Genomic DNA, 14,312 nt, shown 5'->3' with positions numbered 1-14,312 from the left:
CACGGGAGAAAAAACAAATCAACACAAAGCAGTGGTCAGCTCCAAAATGGTGGTGTGGTGAATCCAAGGAGTCACCATGTGAATACATGAAAGGGTTCTGGAAACCGGGCTGTGAGAAAACAGAAAACAGACTGCAAAGCTGTAAATAAAGCATCAGAGCTACTTGTGGGCAATTCTAGCAACAGTGTCATTAATGTAGTTTGATTTAATTGGCTTTACAGGCAGACTAAAGCCAGGCAGTAGGATTCACAGCTGCTGAAGTCAATCCTGTGTAATCATTTTAAACCACTGTTTTCAGACTTATTGAATCAAGAAGCTTGCAAGAAGTATTGGTTAAAATAACAGATTCCTAGGTCTCCCTTTGTAGAGCTTGACACAGTGAGTATCAGATAGATACAAACATTTGAATTTTAAACAAACCTCCATAATAATGAATCTTGAAAACTGGCAATTTAGGAATCACTGATTTTAGACAAATCAAATCACAGAAAAACCGTGGTCAAAACTATAAAATGGAGGATACAACATAAATCAGTTTAATGTGCATTACTCCTTTCAGTTTAGAAACATATACAACTTCCATTTATGAGATATTTATTGACTATTAACTACATGCTAGCCATTGTGTTATGTGTGGATATTTAATAATGAACAAATTGTGGCTGCTCTCCCCAGAAGTGTTTAGTCTATAGAAGAAATACAGAAGTCAACAGTCAATTACAATACCCTTTGATGAATGCAACGTTAAGTAAACATTATTACAGTAACAAATAGAACAAGCTTGTAATCTAAATTTATGAAGCCAGGCCTAAATTGAGAATTGAAAGGCAGCTGGGAATATATGAAGCATGTACAAAAACTGAAGAAGTTGTACCGTTGGGTAAAGCATCATGCGAGATGTGGGCAAAGTAGTGAGCAGTAGGCAGGAGAGGTACATGGAAAACAGGTGATAAAGGCTCTTCACAAGGAGTATGCAGAGTCACTAAAGAGATTTAAGTAAGGCAGTGACATAATGAGATTTTCGTTCTAGAAGGAACAGTGACTATAAAGGGGAGGATGAGAGTAGTCAGAGGTCATTTAGGAAGCTAGAGCAGTAATGTTGACTTTGATGATAGATAACTGTTGCATTCACTTTCTTTTGCTGCCTAATATTGCCACAGATGTAGTGGCTTTAAATAACACATACCTATTTCTGTGGGTTAGGAGTCTGAACATTGCTTAGCTGGCTTAGTCTTATATCGTTGCAATCACATATTAATTTGGGCTGTGCTGTCACTTGGAGGCTACAGAGGGAAGGATTTGCTTTCCCACTGCCATGGTTGTTGGTAGCCTTTAGTTCCTTGTGGTTGTAGAGCCAAGAGCTTCAATTTTTGCTGACTTTTGGCCAGAGGCCACCCTCCCAGAAGCTACCAGCATTTCCTTGCTATGTGGAGTTCCCCACCGTAGCTGGGGTGACAGGAGCACCTGCAGATGTGCCCACCACACCTGAGTTAAGAAAAGGCCAGTAGGGATGGAAAGAAGTTGATGATTTTTAGCTATACTAGATAGTCTTGGATAATATTACAATGTTTGCATCAATTACCACTACAATTGGGTCACTTAAGAATCTGCATCATATTTACTAAACTGAAAAATAAAAACATCAAAACTTTGCCTTTGGGGAAATAATTTGCTCTGCAAGTTCTGGTATTATATAGAATAATTGTCTTCACTACCATGCAATGATTATAAATTAGGTGTTTGCTCTAAGTAGAGAAATAGTCTTGGGAGGAAAATTCCACCCTATGGACAGTGAGTTTGAAGATGTTATTTAATTACCAAGAAAAAATACCCAAAGAATGACATCCTTTCCTAGCAGCAGTAACAGCAGGTATTAGTCAGAGTCTTGGCACATGAGCAGACGCTAAAGCCCTGAAACTTCACTTGCAAGTAGTTGAAACCAAGCACGTCATTTCAACATGTCACTCTTATTTGACATTTCAGGAGAAAGATTACCAATTAGATTAAGTAATTTAGCCAAAACCTTAGGAATTTTTTTCAAATTATTTCCACCTTGTAGCATTGTCACGTGTCTCCAATTTCTACTTATCCTCTATACTTCCCAGGTGTGTTATTCAGAGAGCTCCAAAGCCTGTTCAAATCATTCAGAGAAATCCCATAAGCTCCAGCAGTATCCTGGGTAGTTAATAGGACTAAATTAATACTCTTTCATGTACGTTCAGTGCTAAAAGTTCAAATTCTCAAGTGCTGATCTGACAATAGATTGCAAAATATTCCTTGACAGTCACACAGGTGAAGTATTATTTTAAACTAAAATCCCGTATTATTGTTACTATATAAGAATACAAATGGTTATTTCAGGGTATTGGCATTGCTGGATGATGTAAATTTCAATTTTAAATGCATTCTTGATCACCAATGTGTTTCATCAGACAAGTAAACTGAATTGGCTCACAGGAGCACCACCTCAGCAGGTGAGTTTAAACTGAAGACAGAATGCTGCCCACTGGCATGTTGGTACTGTATGGAGCAGCTGCCAAATAGCTTTGTGCTCATGTCTCTTATTAGAGTTTTATTTTCTCCAGCTTGTTGCTCCTTCAGGCAAGACACATGGGCAAGGAAAGCAAGACATGCTTTTAGTCTCCAAAAGTAAATCAGATTATAAAGTAACAATAAATACAGCCAGCCAAATAATTATAACAATGTCATTAATCATAATACAAATAATGATCAATATAATAATTATAATTGTTATAATAATATAGCTAAAAATAATAGTAGCTTATGTTTTGATGGTACATATGGACAAGTCAGAGTGTTGAGGTAGTTAGCCACTCTAAACTTCTCCTTATCCACATTTCAGAAACGAAACTGAAGCTTAACCCTATTCAAGTATTTTATCCAGAGGATCTCATTCCTGTCAGAGGCAGAATGCACATTCAATTGTATCATCTTTGAGGTTCCTTGAAGTTTTAAAAGATACATATATGGACAATTTTATTCTAAGGGTGTGGGGGAAAAAAACCCATAACAATCTGAATAAACTGCCGGTTAAAATAAAAGAATGATTTAGACGGAAAAAATATTTAAGAATCAGTTCTTATTATTCCTAATTCTGTGTCGTCACAAAAATATGGCATTAATGTACTAGAAATCACAATTTAAAAAAGAGTGCCATTTCCCATTCTGTATCATGAACAAATGGATCTGGTGTCCTGGAACTAGTTTGGTTATTCATACTTTTTATTTTTCTATGGTGTATTATTTCCTTTAAATGTCTGAGATGATATATTTCCCAGGGTTTGAAAATAAGTGTCATCTATTGGGTTGATTTCACCGTGCCATTCTTTGTTTTCACTCCTAGTACACAGTGCACAATGGTCTCTTTATTAATATCTGCGGAAAAGAGCACTTACTGTTGGAACTGATACCTCCTAATCTCAATAAAGTCTAAGCTTGCAGCACTCCACCGATGTTTTTCTTTTTCCTTTTTTTCTTAGGTTGAATTCTGGACACATAATCATGCCATTATAAATACTGCCTATGGGATATGAGAAAGAGAAGTCATTTGCTTGCTACACCCACTGACATACCAGATGACAGTCAACTGCAAAACATTCAGGCGAGTAAAAAAACAGAAAGCACATTGAGCCTTCCATGCATGCAGGAGAATTGCAAGCATATGCTCACCATGTCTTTCTTAATCACAGGTGCTCAGATTATTCTAGGTATTTTATTACGTTCCACCCAGTGCATTACAGTGAGTGTGAGGCACAGGGTAAATACAGAGAACGTGTATGATGTTGGGGAAGTGAGGACAACTTGCTCTGTGAAATGATTGCCTCTCTTTCTTCTCTCTTTTTATGATTTTGTTCTCATTCCCTACAGACTGAGAACATGGCTAAATAACCTGCAATATTGTCTCAAGTTGAAAGTGAAGTCAATACCTACCACATAGCTCCATCTCCCTCCAAAGACCTCTCCCCTTCTTTTCCTTTTCTTTTCTTCACTCTTAGATAATCTAATGGTCTACCATACAGTTGGGAAATACTGCCCCCATTATCATTTCAATACAGTTAGTGAAAGAAGAACAGAGCTTCACAAATAAAATGATGATGCCACTTATTAAGTTATTGTCTCTCACCTCCAAACCCGCCTCTCCAGCTTTGCTTTGTGGTGGGGCTCTGAAAACCATTTTCTATACACAATCTACTGCCATGCTTAGTCTGACAATGCAGAGTGCTAAAAAGGAAACTGCTATGTAGAGGAGGAGAAAAAGACGCTCTTTCTTGGTTCTCTTTTGGCTCCTGATGGGCTTACTGAGTACTATGGTTCTTGGCAACATAATAAAAACAGGGATTCTTCACCCTGGCAGAGGCAAATCTTTCTCTTAGAAAGATAGAAGACTGAGAAGCTAGAGATAGAAAAGGAGACATGCTCCCTTCCATGGGTCCCCTTTGCGCTTCTTGTGGGATTCCTGTCTGCTTTAATTTTGGGGGAACGTCAGTTCAGCAAAACACCTCAATCCTGACAGAGGCAATTCCTTCCCATATTAGCAACTGAATCCGGTTCTCAGCTTTACCAGCACAGAACCAGCTTCATTAATACCAGCACCGTCTGACTGGCAGCCCCTCCCCAAAAGTCTGGGTTGCAGCCCCATTGGATCCTCTTCTGAGCTCAGAGATGGGAGCACCAGCTGAGTAGCACCCTTTCTTCAGAGAGATGTGGCATGTCAGATCATATCTTGCCAAGGGTCATGAGAAATATGATTGAATGACAAGTTATCAGACTCTCTCCATAGCTCTAAGGAACTTCAAGCTTTTGTGGAGTGTTCTAATAGAGCAGATGGGAGATGCGGGTCATAGCTTTAGAGCTGGATAATTAGTGTTTCACATGCCCTTAGTTGAGCATTTTTAGACTCTATTTTTAGAGCCTGTTATATTGCTGCCTTCACTAATTTTAACTGCTTTTTTTTCTAAGAGCTTCTATATCTTCAAAGATCAATACTGTAAGCTTGTAGAGCGTAGGGTACTTCTGTCTTCTATGCTCAGTACATTGACAGCACTTAATATGTCTGAAACGACAACAACAAAGGTATAGTATGGCTTCTGCTCTATTTCCCGATTTGTGTGTCATGAACAGCAGGTTGCCAGAAAGGCTCTACCTAAAGTGTATAGAGAGATAGGATTGTCCCACAGGAATAGAATGGTAACTTAATAACAACCTTAATTTACAGTGTCAGCAGTGGAAAAAAATGTATAGCAACAAGAAATGGCAAATTGCACCTCTATCAGGCAAAAGGAAAAAAGAACCAAACAACATTTTTTAAAAAACAAGAAACTCAGGAGAGTTCTACTAAGATTGCTATAGTACAGCCTTCTTAAAACAGCACTCTCTAGGGCCTGCCTATTGGCATCATTAATATAATAGGCTTGGAATAGATGCTGTGAAACCCTATGAAGCCACCAAAGAATGGAGGAAAACTGAAGGGATGAATAATACAATGAAATCACAGAAGTCCTAACCTCATGAGGCTATTAATTCTGCAGCAATTTCATCACAGAGCAAGAAGATCGCTTTTCTAGTGCCTTAAATCAAACAGCAGGTAGCTACAGCCTCAAAGTAAAAAGTGTTAAGTATTAACCAACTTTCGGACTTGAGACATTGCAGAGGCAGAGCTGGAGATTTCTCAGGGTGGTTTCTCTCCCATTTTTTTTCCTTTCTTTACCTTCACGTCTTCAAACTTGATAAGAATAAAATTTTGGTACCATATCTTTCCTCTGTGGATGTCATTGTTACCCTTCCTGTGAAGAAGAGAACAGTTCTCATATGAGTCATGGCCTAAGTTTTAGTCCAAATCAATGTAAGTATTTTGGAAGTGTTTACATTCAAGACACTTCTGTTCCTTTTTTTTTAATTAATAGAAGTATAAAACAGAGACTCAAAATCAAGACAAAAGAAGTTATGGCATTTTTAATTTCTCTTTATCAATCATAAATCTTAAGGAAGGATTGTCATTAGTTCTGGAGAAGTCTCCGGAGGAAAGTGTCCTGGACTTCAGATTTATAAGATCATAAAATCTCAATATTGGAAGGGGATAAAAAGGTCATCTATGTAAGAAAACAGCAAGCTTTTTCTGTAAAGAGCCAGTTAATATTTTAGGCTTTGTGTGTCATGGTATCTGTCATGCTATTCAACTTTACCATCGTAGCTTGAAAGAGTGTGTACGATATATGGAGCATGGTGAGGTTCCAATAAAATTTGATTTACAAATACAGGCAGTGAGCTAGATTTGGCCAATGGGTTTTGATTTGGCCACCAATGATCTAGAATGTCCACCCATGAGAAGGAGAAAAAAAAAACAGAAAGAAAACTTTAATATGAAACTCAAAAGATGTCTGCCAGTATGGGAACAGCATGGAGACACCTCAAAAAATTAAAAACAGAACTAACATATGATTCAGCAATTCCACTACCGAGTATATATCCAAAGGAAATGAAATCAGTATGTTCAGTATGTTAAAGAGATATCTGCACTCCCGTGTTCATTGCAGAATTATTCACAGTAGCCAAGATATGTGTCCATCATGGATAAATGAGTAAAAAAAAAATACTATATATATACACACACACACATATATATATACACATACACACAACAAAATACTATTCAGCATTAAAAGAAAAAAATTCCTGTCATTTGTGACAACATGAATGAACCAGTAAACATTATGTTAAGTGAAATAAGCCAGACACAGAAACACCAATCGCACATAATCTCACTTAAATGTGAAATCCAAAAAAGTGGAACTTAGAGAGTAGAATAGTATCTACTCTCTAATGGGGTTGGGTTAGGAAGTAGGGGGTCACAAAGATGTTGGTCAAAAGATATAAAATTTCAGTTATGCAAGATGAATAAGTTCAAGAGATTGATTATGCAAAATGGTGACCATAGTTAATATCAATGCATTTTGAAAACCACTTAGAGAGTAGACTTTAAGGGTTCTCACTACAAAAAAAAGTGTTAAGTATGTGATATAGTTTGGCTGTATCTCCACCCAAATCCCACCTTGAATTGTAATTCCCATAATCCCCATGTGTCATACAAGGTACCTGGTGGGAGGTAATTGAATCATGATGATGGTTTCTGCCATGCTGTTCTCGTGATAGCAAGTGAGTCTCATGAGATCTGATGGTTTTATAAGAGTCTAGCATTTCCGTTAATGAAACTCAGTCTCTGTCCTGCCACGCTGTGAAGTGGTAACTTCTGCTGTGATTGTAAGTTTCCTCAGGCCTTCCCAGCCATGCAGAACTGCTAGTCAATTGAACATCTTTGCTTTATAAGTTACCCAGTCTCAGGTATTTCTTGACTGCAGTATGAGAATGGACTAATATAGTAAATGGGTGTATTAGTCTGTTCTCACACTACTAATAAAGACATGTCTGAGACTGGGTAATTTATAAAGAAAAAGAGGTTTGATGGACTCACAGTTCCACGTGGCTGAGGAGGCCTCACAATCATGGTGGAAGGCAAAGAAAGAGCAAAGTCATGTCTTACATGATGACAGGCAAGAGAGAGCATGTGCAGGGAAACTCCCTTTTATAAAACCATCAGATCTGATGAGACTTATTCAGGGGGCACAAGAACAGCACAGGAAAGACCAGCCCTACCATGATTCAGTTATGTCCTATCAGGTCCCTCCTATGATGTATGGGAATTATGGGAGCTACAATTCAAGAATGAGTTAAGACTTTGGGGGACTGTTGGAAGGGCATGATTGTGTTTTAAATCTGAGGACATGAGATTTGGGTGGGACAACAGGCAGAATGATAGGGTTTGGCCATGTCCCAACCAAATTTCATCTTGAATTGTAATCCCCATAATCCTCATGTGTCATAAGAGGGACCAGATGTAAGGTAATTAAATCATGGGGGTGGTTTTCTTATGCTGTTCTCGTGATAGTGAGTGAATGCTCACAAGATCTGGTGGTTTTATAAGTCTCTGCCATTTCCCCTACTGGCACCCATTCTCTCTCCAGCCAGCCTGTGAAGAGGTGCCTTCCACCATTGTTGTAAGTTTCCTGAGGTCTCCCCAGCCATGCAGAACTGTGAGTCAATTAAACTTCTTTTCTTCATAAATTGCTCAGTCTTGGATATTTCTTCACAGTGGCATGAGAACAGACTAATACAGTATGTGAGGTAATGCATATGTTAATTTGCTCAATTTGGCCATTTCTTAATGTATACATATTTCAAAATATCATGTACAAGATAAATATATACAATGTTTATTTGTCAATTAGAAAATAAATAAATATATAAATAAGAGGTCCAAGATATCTGACCTCCATTTGATTATTCATCTTTTTATATTTCAGATATAATAGTCCAACCATTAAGGGCATAAATCTTAAATGATACATTTGTACATATGTATATGCCCCTGTAAATACCGACCAGATCAAGACAGAACACTTCCAATACTGCCAAAACACCCTCTTGTTCCCCTTAAGGATCAATTACATACAAAAATAATGCCTAGTTTTACTTTATCCATGTGAATAATTATTGTTTCTTTTTGAACATCACATAAATGGAGTTGGGCGATTTCTAATATGTTGTATGATGTTTCTGTTGCTCAACACTATGACAGAGGAATTACATCATTTTATAGAACTCATATTCTAAAACGTGCAATTTCAGACATGTTTAGTAGAGCATTAGCTATGATAATATACTAAATGTTCAATGATGGGGCAATGTTTTCTTCAGTGAGGTGGATATTTTTGTGTCCACAGTACTTATTTATAACTTAAATTATATTAAAATTGACCTGAGCCCCCATATAACATATTGGCAAATGTTTATTATTGAATTTTTGGGGCTCCTCCCTTCCCATCATCCAGGCCCTTTACCCTTCATCTAAGATCCATAGTGCTTTATGAAGTACAAAAGAAAGGAAATTCAGACATCTTTTCCCAGACTAGAAAGAAATCAGGTGTATACCAGTCTGCAACTGTCATCCCTGCCATTTGTTCTCCCCACCACACAGGTGAGTTTTGCAGAATATTTTACTCCAGCCCTGCTGACACATGCCACAGTGAAGTCTCTTCCTAGGTCCGTCTAAGTCTCTCTTGCTGAACTCACTAATCATAATCCTTTAAAGAAAAGCCTGTCTGCAGGTAACTCCACTCTCTACATTTTGGGCTGAGCCACAGGTGGCCCTCACTTAAGGACCAAAAGCTTTGTAGTGCTAAGATGTTTAAGCATCCACATCATTACAGCATTTGCTTCCTCAAAACACCCACCTAGAGAAGAGTTAGGTATCTGAGAGGTAGTTGGGTGTAATAGTAACATGAACTCAAGATTCAGAGAGCTCAAATTCAATTTCCAACCCTTTTACTTACTAATTGTGTGACTTTGGAAAGCTGTAATCTCTCTGTGCCTGTTTTTGAACGTGGAAAATGGTTAATTGTTTTAGTAACTACCTTATAGAATCGATGAATTAATGAATTAATTTTGTAAAACTCTTGGAATAATGACTGACATGTAGTAAACTACACTATATAGTTATAGCAATTAATTCTGAAATGCAAAACCTTTCTGCCCATCAGTTGCCTATAACAACTTAGATATTCTAGTCCCCATAGGAATAAAACCTAATTGCTTAGAAAGCTCTAGTCAAATGTGCCAAACCAGGCTGACACAGAAATGAAAAGATTGAAGACAAAATTGAATATATTGTAGGATCTCTACTGCAAAAACTTATACACATGCATAGAAATCATACTGGAAGAAAATACATAAACATGTAAACAATCATTATCTCTAATCTGACTATGAATAGCTAATTATCTTCTTTATATATGTTCATAATTTCTATTACAATAAGCAAGTGTAACTCTTAGCATTAACTTTAACAATGAAATCACCTTTGTGTGTATCTTATTTAAAAGAATGGATAAAGCTTGTACATCAGTGCCAGAACTTCATGCAGTAGATTTATAACCACAGGATTTAGATGTCAGTACTCAACTGACATACCCAAACCATGTTTTGCTAGCATCTAAAATAAGACTGATAACCCTAATTCAATTGGTTGTCAAAATTAAATGAGAAATTGCATGATAAAACCTTTTTATAATGTAATATACTATACAAATATAAGAAATTTCATTGATTTTATTATTAGATTTAAAAAGGCATATAAGGTAATATTTTCAGAAACTCAAAGTGCTCATTTATACGAAGAACATTAAGGAAAAATGAACAAAACTTCCAGCTAAGTAAGTGATTTAAAAGCTTACAGAGTCAGTGCCTCTTCACTTCCACTGTGAATGAACACAGTAGGCTGTTGGCTAATTTTTATCTGCTCATGTAAGAGACAAACTACATGAATATACGCCAAGTGCTAGAAGATTGCATTACCACAAAAAAATCATTAAAAGCTGGGGATTGTGCTACCCATTAGGGATATAAAAATAAGTAAGTCAGACCCTTGACCTAAAAAATTTCACAGTGTAGAGAATTTGGAGACAATGTCATGCATACTTGTGCTACCTTAATCTAAGATGGTATATACCTTTAATCTTCATGTAATATTATCTTATTATAATTACTCTTGTTTTTCATAAATGTTAAAAATTTACTTGGATGTTGTAACACACACACACACATACACACTCCTATTGTTTTTGATTGTTAATATTAGAAGACAGATCAATGAATGTAGGCTCTGTTGCTTTAATTCGCTGTTCAGTTTCGGCTCTTATGGACATCATTCGTTAAACGAGAAGGTAGTGAGTTCGGAAAGTATTGAGTTGAAGTTGGAGTGAGTTGAATAGAGTAAATTTCCCAATTCCTTCTACTCTAGTTTTTATTTTTATTTTTATTTTTTTATTTTTGAGAGGGAGTCTCACTCTGTCACCCAGGCTGGAGAGCAGTGGCATGACCTTGGATCACAACAACATCTGCCTCCTGGGTTCAAGGGATTCTCCTGCCTCAGCCTCCCAAGTAACTGAGATTACAGGCTCCCACCACCACACCGTTCTCATTTTTGTATTTTAAGTAGAGACAGGGTTTCACCATGTTGGTCAAGCTGGTCTCAAACTCCTGACTTCAAATGATTCACCCACCTAGGCCTCTGAAAGTGCTGGGATTTCAGGTGTGAGCCACTGTGCCTGACCTCTACCCTTATTTTTTAACTCTTTCAAAAATTCTTTCTTTAGCCTTTCCTTTATTTTCCCCCAAAGCCAAATTTAGAGACCACCACACCAAAATTTAAGACTGAAATCTCAAGAAGGAATTAAAATAACTTTCTGTTTGCTTTACTTATCACCACACCACTTACTGTTACAAACATATGATCAACAGAAGTAGATGACTCTCAGACAAGTACAGTCAACGTGTAGCCACAGGACTGTACTCATGGATTAGGGAGACAGAGTTAAACAAAATAATTTTGGACGCAGAGTCACAAGACTGTGTCCTGATCCAGTCCAGTGGCCCCCTAATTTCCTTAGTGCAAAGTGGAGTGCTTAATAAATACAAGGCTGCTGAAATGCATTTTCTTTTATCCTTATCCAGATCAGTCATTGGCGATGCAGATAAAATACCTTTAATCTATCCATTTTCCTCATAATAGAGTTATAAAATCGTAAAGAATAAATTTTAAAAGCTGGGATGGGATACATTTACCTTCTTCATGAGGAAATTCCCCTGAGGAAAAACGAAGAAGCAGGGGACACAGTCAGTTTAAACCTCTTGTCAAGTGAACCTCTGGGTAAATAGACCATTAATATATATTAGGAAGAAGAGATTTTATCTCTGAAATGCCCTTATACTTCACAAATATCCCTGATATCACTGGATAAAGATTATCTACAGTAAATAGGACCCAGGATCTAGGAGGCATAACTGCCTGAGGCATGTCATGTAAGCTATGCAATTCCCTGCGGTAGAGGGTAAAGATGTTTTTTAATTTCAGCACTCTCGTGTGAGGAGACAGGTAACCACACTTAAAGACCTCATCTGTTCTGGGCCAGGGGACATGTCCAATGTTGAAAGGAAGGATTCTGAGAAACATACTTGATGTTCCAAACCTCCCTCCGCTTTCTCTGAGCCTTTTCAGGTCCTTCATCCTCATAATTGTGTAGCAGATATTGATACCAGGTAAGATCTCTGAGTCCATTGAATCCAATTTGGCAATGCAGTACTCTGTATGAGTGCATAAATATTTCAGAACTACCGTATCAGTAGCAATAATAGCGATCATAAAGAACTCAATCATCATTTCCTTGGAGGGGAGACTCTGACTTCACAAGTATTTTGACATAATACTCATAATGATGAATGTGTCCTTTGTTTTCATCATGCTCCATATTAAGTAGTGCAATTGTGCTATAGTTAACAAAGAAGTCCCCCAAATTTAATAGTTTCAGGAACAGGAAATACATTTCCTTTTCTCATAAGAGTCTCAGAGAGGTGTTTCCTGTTGGAATAGGGAGGTGAGGTCTACTCCATATACTTATTTCAAGACTCAGACTTACAGAGGCTCTGCCATCTTCAAAATATGTGGCTTCCAGGTTCACCCTGGGGCTTGTGATCCTGTTCAGCCAGAAAGGAGAGAGAGCACGGAGGAGCAATTTGAGGTATTTTACGTGCCAAGCCTAGAAGTGCATCCATCACTCTGGTCACTTGCTTAGCCTCAAGCTTAGTCACATGGCTTCACCTAACTGCAAAAGAGGCTATTAAATGTAGTCTAGCTTTATTCTAAGAAAGAAAGGGGAAATCGATTTCAGAGGACAGCTAACCGTCCCTGCCACAGGCCCAAGAAGGGACTGATTCTTTTCTGAAGTTATAAAACAAATAATCAGACCCTTAAGAGAGGTCAGGTCAAGAATTTCTTGACAAGTCTCTATTTTATATCAAAGGTAATATTAAATAACAGTCATATATTTACTTCATTGTTTTCTTAGCCCTCTGCTAATGAGGTTTCTTTCATTTGTTTAAATGGCGGAGGAGTGCAAACGTCTCCCCAACCCCATTCATCTTAGAAAAATGAGAGATACAGAAATAGCCATTTTCTACAGATACTACGTGGCAGCTGCAGTCAAATAAAAAATATATCCTCAGTTCTTCTAATACCTGACTCTGTCTCTTATAAACAGGTTGATGAGTGGGGATAATGATACAGGAGAAGCAAGTCTCAAAAGTGGGACTTAACTCAGGAGGATTCTTGGCTTTCACCAGGAAAGAATTCAAGGGCAAGCCAGTGCTGTTAATCAGCAATCTATTTTGAATGTTACCGTCCTTTGCAGGGTGGGGCTAGTTCATAGTCAGTGCACCCAGAGTTGGCAACATATGGGCTGTCGGCAACTATATTTATTCCCACTTATACCTACTTTCAGTTACATGCAAATTAAGGGGCATGATAATGTAAATTGATGGGTGGGTTATTCAGAAATTTATAGGGAAGGGGAAGTAACTTCGGGGTCCATTGAAAAGGGTGGTAACTTCCTTGTTGTTGCCATGGCATTTGTAAACTGACAAAGCACTGGGTGAGAGTGTCTTATGCTAATGGACAATAAGGGCAGCTAGGGATATTTTGTATTGCCATCTGCTGGTTCCTGCCAGTTTCTTCACTTCATCCTGTTGGAACCAAGAAATAAGTCCTGTCTATCCTCTACCTCAATAAAATCCAAGAACAACCTCTTTTTTATACTCAAGGCAGTGGCATAGTTTATATTCTCTAATGGAAAAATATATAACTGGAAAGTAGCAAAGATAAATTCTAACCAGAGAGAGACACAGAAATTTAACAGAAGGTGACTCATTCCTATTTTATCCTTTTGTTGTAACATGTACAAGTTATTTCTTAAGATGTAACGGTTGGAACCCACAGTGACTTGTCACCACATTGACATGTCGCCCATGGTGGCTATTTTTAATGTTGAAGGAGAAGGAAGAGCTATCACAAGGTAAAGATCCAAAAGGCTTCTCAGCGCATGAGTAGGATCTTCCAAGGACCCCTTGGGATCCAGAAGGGATCACATCTCTCAGTTATATGTTATAGCTCCATGTAGCTTTCTTTATTACAACCAGAAGCATATGATTTTTTTTTCTTTTTGGTTATTTAATTCATGTCTTTCACTCCTTCTCAAAAATAAGCTTCATAAGAGCATTGTTTCGGCTTACCATTTAATCCTCAGTTTCTAGCACAGGACTTGGCATGTAATAGAAACCCAATAATAGTTGGTAAATAAATAAATGGCAAAAAAAATGACAGTAACAGTTAACATTTATTGACTCTT

This window comes from Aotus nancymaae, unplaced genomic scaffold (genome assembly GCF_030222135.1).
Source record: "Aotus nancymaae isolate 86718 unplaced genomic scaffold, 86718_ANA_hifiasm-v0.15.2.pri h1tg000016l, whole genome shotgun sequence".
Lineage (NCBI taxonomy): Eukaryota > Metazoa > Chordata > Mammalia > Primates > Aotidae > Aotus > Aotus nancymaae.
This window is presented reverse-complemented; position numbering follows the sequence as displayed.